The sequence below is a fragment of the Bactrocera oleae genome, chromosome 2, assembly GCF_042242935.1.
Source record: "Bactrocera oleae isolate idBacOlea1 chromosome 2, idBacOlea1, whole genome shotgun sequence".
NCBI classification, from domain to species: Eukaryota; Metazoa; Arthropoda; class Insecta; order Diptera; family Tephritidae; genus Bactrocera; species Bactrocera oleae.
Window position 1 is genome coordinate 32,766,689 of NC_091536.1, and position 22,181 is coordinate 32,788,869.

Consider the following 22,181-nt stretch of genomic DNA (forward strand, 5'->3'; position numbering starts at 1 on the left):
CTGATGTTGTGAGTCATAAGTCATAGTCTTCCCAAATTGCCTGTGATTTAGTATACGGCATAGTAACGGATATTATGCACAAGGCCTGCGAAGATGAAATTGCTGAAAGACCGAGAGCGCAGTCCCGAGATACTGCAAAACAAAATGAAGACGTTCCCATAAGGGAATACAAATAAAGGAGCAATATTGTATACCTGCCCTGCGAAGGAAAGCCTAAGGGTAGTTCCGTAGGAAAACACAGGTCTGAGCGCAAGGGGGTGATTTGGCACATATGCGCTGTACACTTTATGTGAATCGGGCATAATTGATGGTACGGGCCATCAATATCTTTGGAAGATTTACACCCACCTTTGGCGTATCCATAAAACAAGAAAAAAGTTTGTGTATGCCTTATTTGTGTGGCAATGTCACACGCACACATGTATGTTCATATAGAGCAGTGCGTGCATACGTTTTTACTGATAAGTGATAATATAGTGATTTAAAGGCGCGAAGATGTGCATACATACATATGCATGTATGTGCATGATATAAGCGTATATAAGTTTTAAATCATGAGAGGCACGATTTATTTTAATTATTTTTGTAATATAATAAGTTTATAGTATATTCTGACAGTATATTATTCTATAGTATGTATATAGTATACATATAGCATGTACATATGTACGAATATATATGAAAGTATGTTATATTATCAAACATAATTAATACTTAAAAAGTACAAACGTAAACGTATAAAAATATAAGCCAAACGACTAAGGAGGGCGAGGGACTTCGGAGTATCAGCGCCTCCTCGGTCCTCTCCAGCCTAATCACTATTCAGTCGTGGGTCGGTAGAGAAGGATTACAATAGTCCATCTCCTCTGTTTCATACGGGATGGAAGAATCGGCTGAAGACCTGACCCGAGCCCGAAGACTCAGCGCGTGATCCGCTTTGGGCCATCCTACCGCTTCGTTATAGAGGAATGCCGACCGTTCGACGACACACCTTTTCCGTGTGTGCAAACCGCGATTTTCACTTTCATTAAACCCCGTGCATACAGCAGCTGCTATTCTCTTCTACTCCTCGCTGGAGATCACTCCATCTTCCTTATTGAGGTCGTACACGGTTAGCTCCACGGACCTGCAAATTTAGCGAAATATCAAAATCCAAAATCAGGGCTGCCTACCGACGGTCCGCCTTAAGTTTTTTAACTGCGTGACTTCTCAGAGAAGCATAGGTTCCTCTACTAACGCTGACGATTCCGGACACCTCTGCATACTCAGGTGATATAATACCTCGGCCACCGCACTACCGCCAGAATGCACTAAATGGTTTTTTGGAAGAACAAGAGCGCCGTTTGAATAACACATTTCCTCATTCTACTTTCCCGTCGAAAAACTTCAATCGCTCATAAGAATGGGAGTACAATTGCAAAATGATCCATCAGCACAAATATTTCTCGAACAAATGCTAGATATTGGGAACGGTAGAATTGAAATGTAACCAAATATTCAAAGCATTAAGCTGCTGGGCATTATGTACAAGTATAATTGGCAGTATTTCCATTAATATACAAAATAATTACTTGAACTACAACTGGCTCAGTATATGGGCTATATTGGTAGCAATATACCTATGTAGATGTTGGCGAAATTATTGTCTAGATAAAAAAAAATAATTATTGCCAGGCGATCTGACGTTTACATCAATCTAAATTGTTGTTTATGAAAATAAAAGCATAAGATTTCAAACTGAATTTCTAAATTTTCTAGATATACCCGCAATACCACTTAATAATTTTCGGTTGGAGATTTTTGATTTTTTCTCTTGCAACATATTACTACAGAGTATATTAGTTTTGTTCACCTAACCGTTGTTTCTATCACCTAAAACTAATCGAGTTAAATAAAGGGATATATTTATATAAATGACCAGAATGAAGAATGTCCGTCCGTTCGTCTGTGAAATCTGTAACTTGAGTAAAAATTTAGATATCTTGGCACCATAGGAAAATAGGTTGGTATTGTAGATGGGTGCAATCCGACCATTGCCCCGCCCACAAAACGGAATTAATCGATAACCAATAAATAGACATAACTAAGCTCCACAAAAGATACAAGGCTGTGTTTAGTATAACGAATAGCATTAGGGTGGGACATCTGCAGTATACATTTTGTTTAAAAGTGGGCGTGACCTCGCCCTCTGAAAGTTTAATGTACATTTCTCCTAAGTCCCTAAAGCTATACAGCCAACTTCCAAGAAGAAAAATACTGCTAACCTTCCGACAGTGTAAAAATGGTAGAAATTGGATGATAACACCGCCCACTCTCTATATAACGTGCGATAAGTCTGCCCGAATATCGCGAAGATGGAAGTTGGCGTTTGTTGCACGATAATGCGCCGTCTCATCGCTCGACGCTTGCGGCCGATTATTTGACCAAAAATCACATTTTAACAATCAACCACTCCCCGTATTCAACTGATATGGCACCGTGCGGCTTCTACCTTTTCAGAAAAATGCATTTGCCGATGATTTGCCCATTCAAAAGGCTTGCACCGGCATACTGGCGGCCATACCGGACAACGAGCTAAAACACTCGTCCGACATGCTTTTGGACCGTAAAAAAAGCTGTATTAAAGCAGAAGGAGACTATTTTGAATAAAATTAATTGATTTTGCCGATAAAACCATTTGTTCTGTATTTTTTTTTTAAGTCCTGTTTACTTTGGAATGCACCTTGTATAACAATTTCCGTTATTCTTACAAAACTAATGATGTTAATGGTTTAGCGATGAGCATGAATGGAGTCTTAATCTCACATCCCTAATGTCATTAATTCCGATCTTCTGATTGACGTTTTGCAAATCAAACATTAAATTTAGCTTCTACGGTTAAGTTTATGTTAAGTATATCTCATTTGAGGATGATTAAAATATTATTTTCGCTGACGGGAAATGAAATATACTTGCAAAACTAATTGAGTCTATGACCTATAATTAACTTAATAAAATACCAAATCTTATTGTAATTTATTCGCGATTTCGTCGAATAATGAATGTTTAATTTTTTCGCAACAGTTTTTAATATGAAGTTCTGCCAACACCCAGCTGTGATCATTGCAAGTTGCAAGAATATGAAATGTTCGGTTACACCCGAACATAGCTCTTCCTTACTTGTTCTGATAGACTTCAGCTCGAGACAGATGAACCAAAAGTATTGTGCACCGAATAGTGCTGAATTAAATTAAAATGCAAATTATTATAATTAAATAAAATTTATGCATATTATTGTTAAAAATTTAAAATGATCTACCCTACCCTATCAACTAACAACTTTGTATATTACTTACTTGTTACAAAATTATTAAAATAAAAAATTTTAACGTGGGTTTAAGCTTAACATCACATCAAAGAAAATTTAAATCAAAGATTTCAAATTTTAAAATAATGTTCAAATTTTATTGCCGAATAAAATTTGTATTCTATTGAACACTTTACTATTATATATATAATTTATTTATACCTTAGCCACAGCAAGGCGTGGCTGGTCTTTTAGTATCTACATATGTTTATAGAAATTACGTGTCACGTTATTTGTCCGGGATAAACTACTAAACTACCAGAGAACTGCATGATTGCTTAATTTTTATACTCAAATTATACTTGCTTCAAAAGCGATGGCGGGTGTCATAAAGCTAGCTTGGGCTGCTGTTAGCTGCTAATATTCAATAAGCAGTCCGCGACCAAAGCAGCAGAGTTGAAGGGTTTAACCTGAACAACTATATCTGACCGACGAAGTTCCTGGGATGGGGTAAATTGGCACCGCCCATAAATAAGTGCCAAACTAACAAAGCCCCGGAAGCGTCTGACTCAGATCGAGCGGCTTACTGGGCAGCATCTATCACCAAGTTAGGAACGGCTGAACTAACCACCTTCCAGTAGGTATAGAATGGTACAGGTAGGATATCGTTCAAATAATTAAAAGTTACGGTGCAGGATGCAAAAAGCCCAGTGCCGGCGGTTTTGGGGGTTTGTAAGCAAGCTCCTTGCCAACGATACTCAACGACTGCAATGATGCGATGGTTGGCCATTGCATCAGATACAGCTACAAGTATGGACAAATGCGCAGAAATAGCTCCATTTAGGCGAGCATCAAAATTAACTCGATCGGCAGTAGAAAAATACATACGAGCACGGTCTTCTCCACCCGCGGCACAATAAGAAACCCGGACACTTCTCGGAAATAAATCATATACGTCAATCGGGAGAAAACATAAAGCAGCTAATAAATAGGATAGTCTCCCACAACGCTCTATAAATAACCCTATTGAAAATAGGCGAAGAAATAGGCGAAGAAATAGGCTAAAATGGCAACGGCGAAGCTTGGTACAGTAAAGCACAAAACCAAAAAATAATAAGAAAGCGAGGAAAGAAAACATTAAGTCACCGCAACCGGATGCTCTAGTTATAAAAACTGGAGACATGTCCTAAATGGACCGCTGCCAACTGCTTGGAGAAAACGTGTCGAGGATAAGAAAGACTGCCAAAAGAGAGATGTTGCTCGAGCTAAGAAGAGTACAAACAGAGACTACTCATGAATACCGGGATGAAATAGATAGAGTATTAAAAGATCAGGCGCAGATTAGAATACTGAGCTAACTGTTGAAATTCGCAATTAGGATAAAATCACAACGAAGGATGATATTTTCAAAGCCATCCCTCGCAAATGAAAGAGCTAAATCGCAGTAGGGATGGTAACAGCGCGCGAAAAGTCGACTTCGATTTTTGAGTCGACTTGGTATTTTATGACTCTTAAAGTCGATTAATCATTGCTAAAAGTCGACTTTTTTAAAAATTAAACAAATATTTTCGTCAGTTATGTTATACTATGCTTATTTAAAACGGTTACCAAGGATACCAACGATAATGTTTATTTTTGTCCAATCAGAAAGAGGTTAGTTTAACGATAAAGTATAATAAAATATAAAAGAGTCGGTACATGAAAACAATACAAACTGTACTACCATCCAATGTTATAACTGTTAACAGAAAAGTCGAAGTCATCGAGTGAAAATCGATTTTAATCGACTTGAAGCATTCAAACTCGATTCTAAAAAGTCGATTGTTTTAAGTTAAAGATCGATTCTTGGCCAAAGTCAGAGTCGAATTTCCTATACCTAAATAGCAGGCGGGCAAAAGGCGGGAATACAAGGTGCAATTCAAAAGTTTCAGGACTTTTATTAAAAAACGAATATTTGTTTTTTTTATGAAAAATTTATTGGTCGCCTTCAAAATAGTCTCCTTCCACCTGAATACAACGTTTTGCACGTTCAAGAAGGTTATCGAATGACTTTTTTAGGTCAGCATAGCGGTTTCTTTTCATGGCCAAATGTAGTTTTCCGAACAAATAAAAATCGCAGGGTGCCATATCAGGCGAATAGGGTGAATGGTTGATGATATGAATGCAATTTTTGGTCAAAAAATCTGTCTGATTTTGACTTTTTACCGTAAATATCGGCCATTGTGTAAGATATATATTAAAATTGAAATTCATGTAATAGAATAAATAAATGAAACTATCGATAATAGTATGTCTTTGTTTCAAAAATGAGTTGAATCGAATCAATAGTTCTTGTAGCCCCATATATCTAATATAAATATTTTTGAACTTCCGCGTGACTTTATACCGCATATGTGAGTTATATCAATGAAAATTAAATGGACAGTTTTTCTTAAAAATAATGTATATCGCTGCATATGAATGAAATTGGTCTAGACTTTGTATAAACCTTATAACCCTAATATACTGATTTCCGCTCCTCTGGTACAACAGCAACCTCATATACCCCACATATTAAATCTAACCCGTTTGGTTCAGTCAAATAGTTTCTTTTTATAAAAATTAACATTTCGGAGAAAAAAATTGTATTGACACAAAATAAATCTATGATCAATAACAAAAGTTAATAAGATACCAAATAATAATCGAGTAATGAATGTTGGATTCTTTCGCAACATTTTTATACTTTCGCAACATGTTGCAACAGAGTATAGTTTTGTTCACCAAAGAGTTGTTTGCATCACCTAAAGTGATAGATATAGATTTCTATGTACATATATTTCTTCTAATATTTGGTGATAATCAGTGGTTAGGTATATTTTCTCAGCCATCATGTTGAACTTATTATAAAATATACCAGACAACAATGCTAAAAAAGTTTCTTAGAGTGCTGGACTTTGTATAGAGCAAAAAAATCTTTCTAGAAAAAATTGTATGAAATAAATACTAGTAATGTAGTATCAAAAGGGCTTAAGACCCTTTTTATGTGGTTATAGATAAACTGCGACCAACCGGTTTACATGCTACTGTCTATTATTTCAGTTTTGCGACACATTTTAATATGAAGGTCATGAGGTGAACTGAACTCAAGAAAATTACATTTTTACCTAGCGCCGTTCGCAGCTTAATTTAGCCTTCATGGGTAGACCCTTCAAAATAGGTACCATAGATCCCCCTGTTTTAGAAAGCGTTTAACAAAAGTAATTTACAGATGGGTTTTCCGAGAACTTAATTTCAATACAATGAAATAAACTACTAATTTCTAAAACATAAATATAACTAAATATTATGTATTATTATGTTAGTGAATAGCTAAGTAATATATAGGTATACAAAAGTACGTAAGCTGTACCAACATGTTGCAGGAGTATAATAAATATCAGTACACTGTGTTTGTAGTTTCAGTTTCACTAGATGTCTTTACCAGCAAAGTGCTTTATTCAAACAAATTTCAGTGTATTAGTTACAAAGTATTATTATATACAGTGACGAGCAAAACGGTATTATATACAGTGGCGAGCAAACACATGGTGCATGTGCACCAGTATACCATAGTACCTATACACGAAACAGGAAAGGAGTCATAGCAAGGACTTACAAGGAATTACAGTGAAAGAGAGCAGCACCTAGGATCCAACTTTTAACACCCAGACGGACTGAATTATATAAGTATTATCTATAAGTATTTTATATATTAATCCATTTATTATTAATTAATTATGCTTAGATTAAGTAGAAAATCTATATTACTAAGTCGTCTTCAGAATAGAAGATGTATGAGAGTTCTTCGTGCAAACTCTTTATATAGATATAGTGAGCAGTCACAAAATACTGTAAGTCACACTAATCGTAGATTAGATTCCGATGTACGTCTGTCCGAACAAATTATCAATACAAATCAACATAGAACCAGGCGGGAAAATCTCGAGGTACGGTCTTTTGAACAAAATTTAAATACTGTTCAACATAGAACAAGGCGGCAAGATCCGCACATTCGCTCCGAAGAGCAAATAAGAAATACTCGAGGTCATAGGTCTCGGCGTGAAGACCCCGAGGTTCGATCTGTTGAGCAAATTGCAAATACTGTTCAACATAGAACAAGGTGGCAAGATCCCCAAATTCGCTCTGAAGAGCAAATAAGAGATACTCGAGGTCATAGATCTCGGCGTGAAGACCCCGAGGTTCGATCTGTTGAGCAAGTTGCAAATACTGTTCAACATAAAACAAGGCGGCAAGATCCCCAAATACGCTCTGAAGAGCAAATAAGAGATACTCGAGGTCATAGGTCTCGGCGTGAAGACCCCGAGCTTCGATCTGTTGAGCAAGTTGCAAATACTGTTCAACATAAAACAAGGCGGCAAGATCCACAAATTCGCTCTGAAGGGCAAATAAGAAATACCCAAGGTCATAGATCTCGTCGAGAAAATCCTGAGGTACGTTATGATGAACAAAGTAGGAACACTAGGGATCATAGAAAACTTCGCGCAAGAAATCCTGAGTATTGGAATTTAGAGCGCATTCGTGATCAAATGCAAAGGGAACATGCAAGAAGAAATCTTGAAATAAGGAGAGAGGAGCGTGATAGAGAAACACAACGTCGACAGCTTAGTAGGAGGGGTTGAGGGAAGAAATTTTGAATCAGAGACGTCTTAGGCAAGGTCAAGTTCGCCTTCGTAGAGATAACCGACTCAATAGACAAATTGGAAACCAAAGGCAGTCCCAACGAATCCGATTAACGAGAGATAATAATGTTATAGAAACTGATAATAGTGGCAATTTAACAGATTTCCAAAACATTTATTTCCAAAATATAAATAAGGGCCCTACTGAAATATGTATTTGCTGCGGCGGCTTATGGTTTTCACACCAAGTTCGCAAATTAAATTTTGAAACTATTGCGCAAGGTCACCCGAATGCTGCATCCGCCTTCTTTTTAATGCAAAAATTTCCTTCAGAAGATGGAAATTACAATTTTTGTGCTACTTGCAAAAATGCGATTGTTAAAAGAACGTTCCAAAAATATGTTTAGCTAACGGTCTAGACTTTCCTGAAATACCGGATTGTTTGAAAGGTTTAACCCCAATTGAAGAACGTCTCATATTGCGTAGATTGCCTTTTATGACAATCCGTCCGTTAGGATATCAAGGTCAGAGTTTGCTCAAAGGTGCTGTTGTTAATATACCAATTTCTGTTAACAATATTGTGACATCTCTACCAAGGTCCTTTGATGAGGCTCATGTTATACAAATTCACTTAAGAAGGCTTTGGAATACAATCATGATTACATGATCGATACCATACGCCCCGCAAAGATTATGGAAGCGTTGCAGTTCTTAGTGAATACCCCTCTGTATCGTGAGCACAATATACATATTAATGAAAACTGGGTTTCCGACCGATTGGTTCAATCTTTTCATGCGGCACAAACTTCTCATGATAATCCCTCAGGTAATAATATTCCCACGGGTCTTTTACCTTCAGAGCTAAATCCAGGCGGTCAAGAAACTCTTTTGGACAATATGCCTGTAACCGTTTAGTTATAGCGCCAGGTGAAGGACAAAGACCAATTGACATAATTCAAGATAATAATTCAGAAGAGTTGTCATTTGAAACAATATACGTTGGGCAGAAGCGTACATGCTCTGAAACGTATAGCAAGATAATACGTTCTGAAATTCGCCGTTTTGACAGAAGAGCGTGTACCATTCCAAAGTTGTTCTATGATTACAAAAAATTAGAACTGCTACAAATTAAAAATAGTACATCCATTTGCCTTAGAAAGTTTTCAGGTCGCAACCGAGTTATAGCCCAAAATCTATTAAATGAAAACTTTGTTCAAAACTTGATTCAACACGATGATAGTTACAAGGTTTTGAAAAGCGTTAGATCCTCACCTGCGCACTGGGAGCTGAGCAATCGCTATGATTCGCCAATTTGGGCTTCCAACCTTCTTTATAACTTTATCGGCTGCAGAATCTCAGTGGGTTGAGCTTTTGGTCATCCTCTCTAAAACTGTTGATTCTAAAGATATTTCGGAAGAGGAAGCCAACAGTTTAACAACCCAAGAAAGATATCGCTTAATTCGGTCAGAAACGGTTGCTTGTGCTAGATATTTTGACTACCGCTATCGACAAATTCTTTTTAAAGATAATGCCGGCATTTTTGGAGAGCATTTTGTTACAAATTTCTACTGAAGAGTGGAGTTTCAACAGAGAGGTTCCCCGCATGTGCATGGCATGTATTGGCTTAATAATGCTCCCAGCATCAACCTTCAAGATCCTCAGACATTCTCTGATGTCATTAGTTTTATTGACAATTATATTTCTACCGATGGTTCGATCAGCCACTTAGAAAATTATTTGGGTTATCAAAAGCATAACCACAGTCGGTCTTGTAATAGGGAAATAAGAGGACAACAGTTTTGTCGTTTTGGTATACCATATCCACCAATGCCTTCAACACAAATACTGTTACCTCTTTCAGAAACAAGTCAAAATTCAGAAAGACACAAGGAAAACTTTTTCAAAATTCAAAACCTTTTGAATTCAAATATGACTAAAGAAGACATTTCTAATTTAAACGATTTTGAACACTTCCTGTCTGATAGTAGAATAAATATGTCTTTTGATGACTATTTGTTAGCCCTTAGGTCAAGTTTAACAAAACCCAAAATTTTTCTAAAAAGAAAATTACAGGATCGTTGTATAAACGCTTATAATCCTCTGATTTTGGAACTCCATAGAGCAAATGTGGATATCCAATATATACTGAATGCATATGCTTGCTGTTCATATATAATTAATTATATTAACAAGTTTAACAGGAGAATTTCTAGGCTCTTAAATGAAGCTATATCAGAGGTAAATGCTGGAAATTATACTATTAAGCAAAAACTTAAACATATAGGTCACAAATTTATATCAGGTACAGAAATATCTGCACAAGAAGCAGTATATTGCTGCATTGGGCTCCATCTTTCGGAAGCAAGTAATGCAGAAATATTTATAAATACCTCTCGACCTGAGGAACGTGTTCGAATGGTAAAACCTGGAGCGGAACTTCAGAACCTTCCTTCAGTTGCGACTGAAATATTCGTAGCAGGTATTTTAGACCGTTATGTTCAAAAATCCGATCAGTTAGAAACTCTTTGTTTAGCTGATTTTGCGCCTAGGTATAAATATTTTAAATCTAGTAGAAGAGCACAAGATAGTGATCATAAAGAAGAAGAGAGGGAAAACGATAATTTACCAGAAAGCGGGGTTATCATGCCTCTTAAAGACGGTAGCGGTTTTGTGAAAAAACGTACCAAACCTTGTATTATTCGGTATAGAAGGTTTAACCCAGATTTGGCCAGAGTTGAGTATTTCCGCGAAATGTTACTGCTTTAGTATCCTTGGTGGAATGAACAGCAAGATCTCATTGAAAACGATAATGAGCAGACTTGCATAACACATGGTATTATAATTGAGGAAAATCAAAGAAAATATGATGTTTTTGAGCAAAGAGAACTTGAAAATGTTCTATAAAGTCTTTATAATGAAATAGACTTGGACGAAGGTGCTCAAAATGAACTACATATAGTGGAAAATGAGTTCAGAGTATTGGCACTTCCAGAAATAAACCCAAATATAAATTTTCTGGACTTGCATGGCAAAGATTCAACAGATAATGGCACTGAATCTGATTGCAATATTAGACTTATTAAACTACCCCCTTTAATTCCAGTTGAGGAATTATTTTCTTTAGTTCAAAGTCTAAATACTAAGCAAAGAACCTATTTGACACATTTGATGCACCACCTAAAAACAAATCTCCCATTTTATGAGTTTATTGGCGGCGGTGCAGGTGTAGGAAAGAGTCGTTTGATATCTGCCATATATCAAGCTCTTAACCATCGTTACAATTCTACACCTGGATCCAATCCAAGTTCCTTAAAAGTTCTTCTTTGCGCACCTACGGGTAAAGCAGCATTCGGAATAGGTGGAATGACCCTTCATTCAATATTCTCTTTACCTGTTAATCAGTTGAATGGAGAGTTGAGGCCACTTAGCAATGACACAGTTAATTCATTGTATTCCAGACTTATCGATTTAAAATTAATCATAATTGAGGAAATATCGATGGTTGGTGCTCGTATGTTAAGCTCTGTTGATGCGAGATTAAAACAAATTTTCAAAACAGACAGCCCCTTCGGTGGTATACCGATCATAGTGCTTGGTGATTTGAAGCAACTCTTACCTGTTGGAGATAGGTGGATATTCTCTCCTAATCCCAATATAGCACTTTAGTTGGTTCCCCTTTGTGGGAGTTATTTAAATACTTTTAATTAACAGAGATAATGAGACAACGGGAGGATCAGGCCTTTGCAATTGCATTAAATCATATGGCATCTGGTACTATGACAAATGAGGACATATCACTCATTGAAACTCGAGTAGTTAATTTCGAAGAAGTTCCCGATGATGCCATACATTTATTTTGGTCCAATGAAGAGACAAATAATTTCAATGCCCTTAAGCTCAGTCGAATCCCAACAGAAGCTATCCTTTCAACTGCAAAAGACTCAGTTAAAGGAATTGGTATAAATGAAAATGATGATATTTTGGAAAGAGTTAATCTTTTCAAAACTTCTGAAACGCAGGGACTGCCCTATGCATTGACACTAAAAACCTCCGCCAAATATATGATTACAGTGAACACAAACACGTGTGATGGCTTGGTTAATGGGGCAGCTGGGCAACTTATGCAAATTGATTTCCATTGTTCTTTTCCAACAATTCTGTGGATTAACTTTTTGGAACCTTCTGTTGGTTTGATAGCACGATCAAAAAAGCCTCATCCTCTAGAAAGTTCTTGGACACCAATTGAAAAAGTTCTAAAATCGTTTCAATATAAAAGAAATGAACAAATTTCAATTGAAAGAAATTAGTTTCCAGTTGTTCCGGTTGAGGGAATAACTATTCATAAAAGTCAGGGTGCCACATATAATAAAGTTGTAGTTCATACTCGACCCAGAATGCCAAGAGCTTCAATATATGTCGCTTGTAGTCGAGCTACTTCTGCAGAAGGTCTATTCATCATAGGAAATTTTATTCCTCCTAACAAATTTTCTGAATCGGATCCCGTATTTATGGAACTGAGGGAATTGAACACAAATATGGCTTTGACAACAAGTTTCAATTTTATGATTTCCCGAACATCAGGACATCAAATTTTATTCCATAATGTTCAGAGTCTTCACGCTCACATTAATGATATAAAAAGCGTCTGTTTGATGCTATCTTCAGATATTTTATGTTTTGTAGAAACTTGGAGTTATCCTTGCGAAAGTTTTGATATACCAGGATTTACTCCAATTAACGAGCTGAGGATAGATAGCACGGAAACAAGCGAAGGAATAAACGGGGCATTATAATATATGCAAAGCATAGTATTGCTAGCTCTATAGAATCAAAGGCTGTAAAGAAAATTTATTCAGGCCGCAAAGTTTTAGAAGCGGTTTTGTTTAAATATTTCAGTATTAATATTCTGGTTCTATACAGAAATTCAGCTTATTCTGTCAGACATTTAATTGTAGAATTTCAGGAAGTCCTTTCTTCTGAGTTATGCACTCAAAATGTGCTAATTGTTGGAGATTTTAACATTTGTTTAATGTCTACAGGGACTGCAATAAGAAATCTGCTCCAAAGAAAAAAACCTTAGTTCCCGGCTTGGTGCAGAATATTCAACTACACCTGCCGGTACACAAATTGATTGGGCATTTCCAAACATGGATCCTTCCCGTGTAAATGCAATTACTTTTGAGACAGTATACAACTACCATGACAGTATTTGTGTCTCTATTTCGAACTAAAGTTTTCAGACTTAGTGCAATAGTTCTTCATTTTTTTTTTTCCAAATATAATCGAATTGGAATGGTATAGGAATTTTGACAGTAGTTTTTAAGACAATTTTAAGAAAAATATGTAAATAATCTAATTAAGAAAATTTAAATTATATATATAATTTGTTATTATATAAATATATGATAGAAATTAAATAGTATAAGGAAAAAAGAAATATAATTTGGATATATGTATAAGAATCTCTACAAAAATTTATGTTTAATATTTTAAATATTATATACAAATTAATATAATAATATTATATCATTTTTAAAGTTGTTAATATTTATTATTTTTAAGCTAAACATGTATAATAATATCGATATAATAAATAAAAAATGTTATTCATTGTTCAAAAACGATTTCTTGTCATACTTCTCAATACAGTTGTAATGCATTCTATATAAAATCAATTATAAGCGTATACAAAAAGCACAAGAACGATTTCTCATAATTTGAGTAAATTTAGTTTACAAATTGCTCTAATTATTTTCACTGTGAGTAAAAAGTAAATAACTAAGGCAACAGTTTCTACTTTTAATTATTAAAATATATAAAGAAGTCCCAAACGAATATACCATTTAACTTTGCGAGAGTATAAAATGTTCGGTTACATCCGAACTTAGCCCTTCTTTACTTGTTTTTTTTTTTATTTTTGGGTTTCGCGCCGCGTTTAGAGTTTTTGGGTTTTGGTTTCGCGCCCGTTTGTTTTTGTGTTTAAGTATTTGATTTTATGTTTTTGTTTTTTGGCACATTAAATGTATTTTGCCACTTTTCCACTTTTGTCTTATATATGAACGTGTATGTGTCCGAACATATGATGGGTCACTGAACTCTCGACTTCACTTTTTGCATATGTATGTATATATGTATATATATATGTATATATATATGTCCATATATTTTCTTTATATACACATATAACATATATACCTATATATTTATATATTTCTATATATTACTGCACTTTCTGGATTTGGTTTTTGTTTTTTTTTTTCCAATAACTGTCACATCACCTTTTTTTTTTGTTCACTTTTTGGCACCGCACTTTTGTCACTGCACCCGTTTTTTTAATTTTTTTTTTCACTGTTTGTTAAATTTTTTTTTCACATTATTTGTTGTTCACGTTACAATTTTTTGTTCGCGTTATTTTAAGGAAATATTATATTAAAGATTCAGAAACTTAACATTCCTTGCTCATAATGTAAACAAACAAATAAATTTGTGCATTGTCAATGAAAACCCATTGAAACACACGACTTTGATTCCACAATCCACGAATTGTGTTTTGAAGATGTTTTTAATGTCAGTCCGAACTTATTATTAGCAGAAGGCAAATCGAAAATATAACATAAGATGAAACAAAAGTAACTACAAGCGATAATACTACAAAATACGTGTCCTTACCAACCTAATCCGAAGTAAAAATCTCTATTTTATCTAGAACTTTTTTCATTGCTTCATTTCATTCAATCTTTACTGAGAAAACATATATTACTGTTAAAAATCAAAATACACCTGCAGTGAAGCCACACGCTCAAAACAAGCAAAGTTACAAAGTAAAAAAGGCAAAGAGTTTTTAGCCGCTAAATTTATTTCAAAAGGTGACAGTTTAGTATGATACTGCACTAGAATTTTCTGTTCACTAATTCAGAACAACGCTAAAAAAAAGGAAAGGGTGCGTGGAGTCTCTACGCGGGTAAAAAGAGAAACTTCGTGATAGCACATTGGAAACATGAACTGAGGGAAATCAATGTTATTATAACACAATATTTTTGGCAAATACAATTTTTTTTTCGACAAACAATTTTTTTCAATTTAATTCGCACTTTCGGCGGTCGCTGTAATAATTTTAATATTATTAACAGGTGGATTAGGATAGCTAAAACAAGATATGAAATATTTAATTTCTATTTTATAAATTTTTCCCCTTTATTCCTTCCATTAATCATTTCTAAAGAGAATTTATCTTTTAAGAATTGTAGTGATGGTGTAGCTTCTGGAAGTGAATAATTTACATTAAAATCACTCGCAAGAATTACCTGCTGTTCACTATATTCTACGAGTTCTCCAATAGCATCGTCCGGAGCATGTAAATCCAAATTCGATAATGGCAACAAAACTTTTCCGATGAATAATTAGATATTCCTCATTGAAGCATGTGGTAATAAACAAACAGCTATTAAAATTAATTCTTACCAATGTTTTCGTTGGGGTTGATTAGGCACTCTACTGCACATAAATCCCCAATTTTTACGGATGTTGATAACGTGACATCAGCGACACTTGAGTAAAGAGCTTTTATTCGCAAATAAGGAGTAAAAACGTAATATCTGTTCTTTTCATTACGATAGATGGCAACACCTGAATTTCGAATTTCATTACATTGAAGTCTCACAACAAATTCAAAATTTGGGTCTTGTATAAGAGGTTCTTCATCGCTTATAAAGCTTTCATATAACATAAAAATATTCGTGTTTTGGAAGACTCGATCGGTAAAGTCATTGACATGTGCACAAAAACTTTGACAATTAAATACTATTATCGAAATGTCTTTTTTCGAGTTAAAAAATCCGAATACTTGCTTTGCGAAGGGCTTTGCTTTCGAAACGTTTCTTCTACAGGAATCAACATTCATAGAAGGCTCAGAACTTGTAGACAGATTACTAGTTAACGTATTTGATAATTATTTTCCCATATATGCTCCATGAGTGCTCTGTAGTCACGATAATATTGAGCTGTTTTCCCTCTTGATCCTCAGCAACCTGGGGATCGCTACCTTATCTCTCTTATTTTATTAAAATTATTGTTATCATCGTGGAGCATGAAAATATGTTTTCCGCGAAATTGTAAATTTAAACACGTATCAAACAATTCCCGAATCAACAGTAACGTACCTTCACATAACCTCGACTCCACTGCGTTAATTATATTCAACGACGACAAGCGAGAGGCAGCTTAGACAGCACACAAAGACGACGGCACGACTCGACAGCGGAATTTTCAAGACGGCAGCGAAAGTTCAAATAGCTGATGGAAACAATTTTGTTGTTGCCGTACTAAAACCTTTCACGTCAATAAAATTTAAATATTTTGTTCGAAATAAAATTTTTTGCGCGTATTGCTTTAAATTGTTAATTGTTATTACAAATGATATATCAGTGCTATTTTATGGTTGGTAAAAAAAATGATAGATTTGCTATAATAATTTTACATTTCAGATATTAATGGCAGCTGCGCACTGGCTTCGGCAAAATTAGAAATGGTTTTATTTTAGCGACAGTGAAAACTACAAGCCTGCTGCCGTGAAGTCTTGCTTTTGTCTAAAAAACGGATATCCCACTAAAAACTATTTCTAATTTATGACATTGCCATATGTTTCAATTAGGGGTGAATCAATATGAATTTTACGTTTGTTAATACTTTTAGGTTTTTCTTGAAATATTGTTTACTTTTATATAAAATTTGGTATACCGCACTAATTTTTTTACTTAAAGAAATCCGCCAACTTCTTCCAAAACAACACAAATTGTATTTATAAGTCGGGATGGCGCGAACACCATTCTCGGCTACCAAAAATTACACCCACGAGTTATAGCTTAAACACAATACGGGCGACGAGGAATATTCGTCGTACTCGGCGACGCCGTCGGACGGATTTTCGCCGAGTGTTGCCGCCGTGTAAAACACAATACGGACGATTTTCGTCGCAGTGTATATTCAGCACTCTAAAATATCACAATAAATGACGAAACCAAAACGTCAATGGCTATGTATAAGAACAAAATATAATGTTCTGTAATGAAACCGAAATATTTTTGCCAATGCATTATGTTTTGGAACGCATTAAACCGGTAGTCGATGCGCAGTTCAGAAAAATCGCACATCACAAATAAAGTTGATGCTTTTTGACATTTTCATATCCACCGATGGCGGATTGAGATTGTAAAGCATGTTATTAGTTGTTTTATTAATTTATACTAAATTTGCATTAAATTCAGAGATTATGGCAAATAATGTATGTACTTATGATGGCAAGAATATAATATATTTTACTATAATATTTAATGATTTTGTGTTTGTATTTTCGATGGAACGGAAGAAATTATTTATAATTAAATTATTTGGTTTTAATTTTGACATATCTTTATATGCTCGCAAAAAAAAACAGTAAACTTTGCAGTAAAAATGCTCTCTAACGTCAAATTATACAACACACTGTTTTGCAATGTTGTTTGACGTTGCATACCGACGATGTGTAAATACTGTAGTCATACTGTATCGATATTTTGCAGTAATACGTTTTCGAAGTCAGCCATTGTTACTAACCAAATTCAATTGAATCATTCAATGTTATATTACAAGACTTTTCGCAGTTCACCCCAAAGAACTTTATTATAAAAAGAACTACAAGTAAACACAGCGGAGAGCTTCCAAGCTTAGAGCCTCAATAAACCAAGGATCACAACGATCATAGCTATTACATAAATACTAAGCACTCGCAAAAGGTTTAATATCTAAAGTACAACACCCCCGTTCAAATAGGTATTATATTAACCAGCGGCTTAAGTTCGCTACAAGTTATTTTTAAAAATCTTAAAAAAATTACGTTAACAACTTAAGTTGAGGAGATTTGAAACAACTACCCTAATTCATAATTAAGGAAGTATAAGAACGTTCAAAATCAGTAACGATAATAGTGCGTTCAAGGTCAGTATTTCTGCTCTGCTATCGGAGTGAATTAAACTGCACTCCGAAGCAGAGCATCTATTTCTACCATATTTGTAGCCACTATAGTGGTTTGGTTGCTTGAAGCCTAAGCTTCCGCCAATAATCTCCCCCTCCAACCATCGCACCGAGCTTCAACCTATTGGTGAAAAAGCGTATATACATATATACTTTATGAGTATGTACGCGAAGAAGAAAGATCCTGATGAAAGTTCTGCGGAGCAGTGGTTCATGTTATCAGCGATTCAGTCGAATCTTGCAAATTATTTGTTTTTTATATGACAAAAGAAATATAACCCAACCGCATTTAAATTGCAATTAGACATTCATGGCAAAACAAATCCAATAAGTAACAATAAAAAAGTATGAAAATAATGGAAGTATTGTATTTTTCACAGTAATACAAGTCTTTTTCGGTCAATTGGTCAATGTGGAATGAGCGACTGTACTAGAAAACACCAATTTCCTGTGCCGAAAATTATTTGTGAAAAATTATGTGACCGATAAAGAAAAAGCGTGCGATGGCGATTCCGGTTTCTATGCAATTCGATTCTTTATTGCAGTTCATATATCACTTAGCCTAAATCTTAAGCTAACGGCGTAAAATAATTGTAACGTAAGTATGTATTAACAAAAAAGGGGTAAGTATAATTCATTTCGATAAATTATGGTAAAAGATTAAGGTTTAAATATAATTATACAATAAGTGTGTCAAAGAGTGCGGACGTGTATTTAATTCGCTCCGTGAATGTTTAAACAAAACCGATCAAATAAATAAAAACACAAACAAGTGATACAAAAAACAAATAACAGTTGTCACAAAGTGTAAACTAAAACAAAACATTATTCAAATAATAATAAAAATAAACATAAACATATAATAAGTGAACAAAAAGAAAACAAACAAGCCCAGGGAATCCTATTCAGAGCTGTCAAACGAGCAGTGGACTTTGATCTTTTTAAATTGTAAAATACCCCTATAAAAGCTTTTATATAAAAGATTGTGTAAGCACGGACACAAACCAGTAGATCTTTTATTAAGGTAAAGCCTAAAAGCCTGCTATTAAAATTTATGAATACAAATAAATATGTAATATCACAAGAGTGGCTAGAAAGAGTTCTGTGTAGGATAAATTATATTTTACTATGTGACATGAGTCTCAATAATAAAACAGCAACTAAATCAAATGAGTACATACACATCCAGCAAAACCAAGTACTGTTCCAAGAGGATCAACAACGCACCCAAAATGAACAGCAGTTGTTTAATCAATGGATGAAGATGAGCTGGCTAAAGAAACAGAATGGATTAGAGAAAAACATAAAAATAAAAAACGAAAAATAAATACAACACTCTCACCAAACACTTTAACGAAAAATATGCAAACTCCCAAAAAAACTAAAAAAGAACCATTACCACCGCCTATTGTTGTAAATGGAATCAAATCGTATGAAACCTTATACTGCTTGATGAAAGAACATATTATATAAATGAAAGTTCCTTTCAAATGAAATTAATCAACGACTCAACAGTCAAAATGAGTTGTAGAGAGTCAAAGGATTATAAAGAAGCAATTAAGCTACTTGAAGAAAATCATTTAGATTTTTATTTATATGAAAATAAACAAAAAAAACAGTAAGGGTAATGGCTAAAAACCTGCACCACTCAAGTAATCCTAGCGTTGTTGGATCATTTTTATCTGAAAAAGGGTTTAAAATTATCTCTGCTATCAATAAATTGTCATGGAAAGAAAAAAGCCATTGAATATGTTTATGTTGACATTTAGCAACGAAGAAAACATAGAAAAAATAATGAAAATAAGTCATATACTTGGGTGTAAAGTGGAAATCCAACCAATGAAAGCAAATAAACTGATCCCCCAACGCAAAAAATGCCAGGCCTTTGGTCACACGCAAAATTATTGCTGCAAAGGGCCAAGATGTGTTAAATGTGCAGGCAATCATCTTACAGTAAAGTGTGACAAACCTCACAACCAAAGAGTAAAATGTGTCAATTGTGGAGAGCCACATCCAGCGAATTACAGGGGATGCGGTGTAGCCAGAGAGCTGCAAAAAATCAAAAATAAAAAGATTGATAATCCCAATTTGAACAAACATATCCCAAAAAATATTGTAAAAGATGCACCAGAAATAAATAAAACTGCCAGCGTTCAAAATAAAATGTACAACGTTCAAAAAAAACCAACCTATGCCTCTGTAGCTGCATCATGCAATATTTGAGGGCAGTACTAAAAAGACTGCACCTAATCAAAAGAAAAGGTATTGATGGCTAAAACAATTAAAATTATGTCATGGAATGCAAATGGGTTGCTCAACCATCACCAAGAAGTACAGGCAATCCTGGACATAAATAAACTAGACGTGTGCCTGATATCAGAAACGCACTTTACTAAACAATCTTTCATTAGATTTAAAGGATATAAAGTCTACCACACTATACATCCAGAAAATGCAGCAAGGGGAGGAAGTGAAAATGAAAATCTCAACCATAATGAGGAAATGAAACTGGAAGCGGAAGATATACAAGCAATGGCAATAAACATTACAACAAAGAATGGTAAAATTACGGTAGTTAGCTTGTACAGCCCCCCGAAACACAATATTAAGTGTGATAGATATGAAGAGTTCTTCAAAAACATAGGAAAACGATTCATCATTGATGGTGATTTTAATGCTAAACACACGCACTGGGGATCGAGGCTCATCACAACTAAAGGGAGTTATTAAAAGCGGTTCAAAAATATGGGTGTGAAACCTTATCAACGGGCAAACCCACATACTGGCCTACAGACCCAAACAAGGTTCCTGATCTTATTGATTTCTTTATCATAAAAGATGTTTCAAGCAATTGTTCTAACTTTAAGTGAAAACATTATAATGAAGCCAGCTAACCCATATCTGACTAACAAATGGACTGATTGGGAAAGCTTTAGAATTTTACTTGACCAAAGAATTGAGTTAGCAGTTCCATTACAATCTGAAGAACAGTTAGATCTGGATGTAGAAAAACTGACCAATGATATCCAGTATTCAGCGTGGCAAAATACATCTGAAGTTTGTTTAAGACCAAAAGGTAACAATTATCCCAAAGAAATATTGGAACTAATTTTTGAAAAAAGAAAAGCGAGGAAAAAATGGCAACAATCCAGAGCCCCACTAGATAAAACTAGACTGAATAACTTAACGTCTCAATTGAGAAATGAAATTAAACAATTTAAGAACGATACCATGAGTGCGTTTCTATGTGAAGTTACAAATGGCTCAAGTACTGAATATTCACTTTGGAAATCTACCAAAAGACTGAAAAGGCCAATTATGCAAACCCCTCCAATTAAAAACATTGATGGTAGCTGGGCTAGAAATAACTATCAGAAAGCATCCAGATTTGCTGAACACCTTGAAACTATTTTTCATCCCAACACGATGGATGACACTACACTGTTACCAAACATTATTGCACAAGAAAAGATGGAAATACCACGGGTCACTCTAGCTGAAATCAAAAAAGAAATTAAAAATACCATGAACCCTAAAAAAGCTCCTGGTTTCGACCTGATCACCGGCCTTTTATTGAAAAGATTAAAACCAATAATTGATGAGAAAAATCTTATTCCAAATCATCAATTTGGTTTTCGGTATCAACACTCTACGATTGATCAGGTTCATCGAATAACTGATACAATTGAAAAAACATTAGAAAAAAAAAGTGTGCTCAGCAATATTCCTTGATGTAGCACAAGCTTTCGATAAAGTTTGGCATGCAGGATTGAACTATAAACTTAAAATGTTTCTTCCAACACAATTCTCGAAAATTCTGAAATCATATATATATATCAGAACGCTATTTCAGAATCAAACAAGAGGACGCTTTTTCTGCCCTAAAAAACATCCAAGCGGGAGTTCCGCAAGGTAGTGTATTGGGACCAGTTCTTTATCTCTTATATACTAGTGACCTACCAACATTTAACGAAAATATTGTTGCTATATTTGCTGATGATACTGCAATTTTAGCCGTTGGCGACAATAATATTGAGTCAACAGAAAAATTACAAAAAGCCATTGCAGAAGTACAACGCTGGACAACTACTTGGCGCATTAAGCTAAATGAAACCAAATCAGTGCATATAGATTTCACCAATAAACGTATACAGCACAAACCAATATATATGAACCAAAAAATAGTTCCGTATGAGAATACAGCAAAATATCTTGGTATGACCCTT

The 22,181-nt window shown here is 34.7% G+C and overlaps 1 long non-coding RNA gene across 4 annotated transcripts in view; it reads right to left on the minus strand.

Moving 5' to 3' along the window:
* LOC118680048 (uncharacterized) overlaps positions 1–22,181 on the minus strand; it is a 120,662-nt gene that overhangs the window by 89,288 nt on the left and 9,193 nt on the right. The window contains exon 5 of one of the 4 annotated variants that reach the window (XR_011397920.1): positions 15,252–15,357. The exons of the other annotated variants lie outside the window; for them this stretch is intronic. This is a non-coding gene — a long non-coding RNA (uncharacterized lncRNA). The remainder of the gene's footprint in view (positions 1–15,251; positions 15,358–22,181) is intronic. 4 annotated transcript variants of the gene reach the window in all.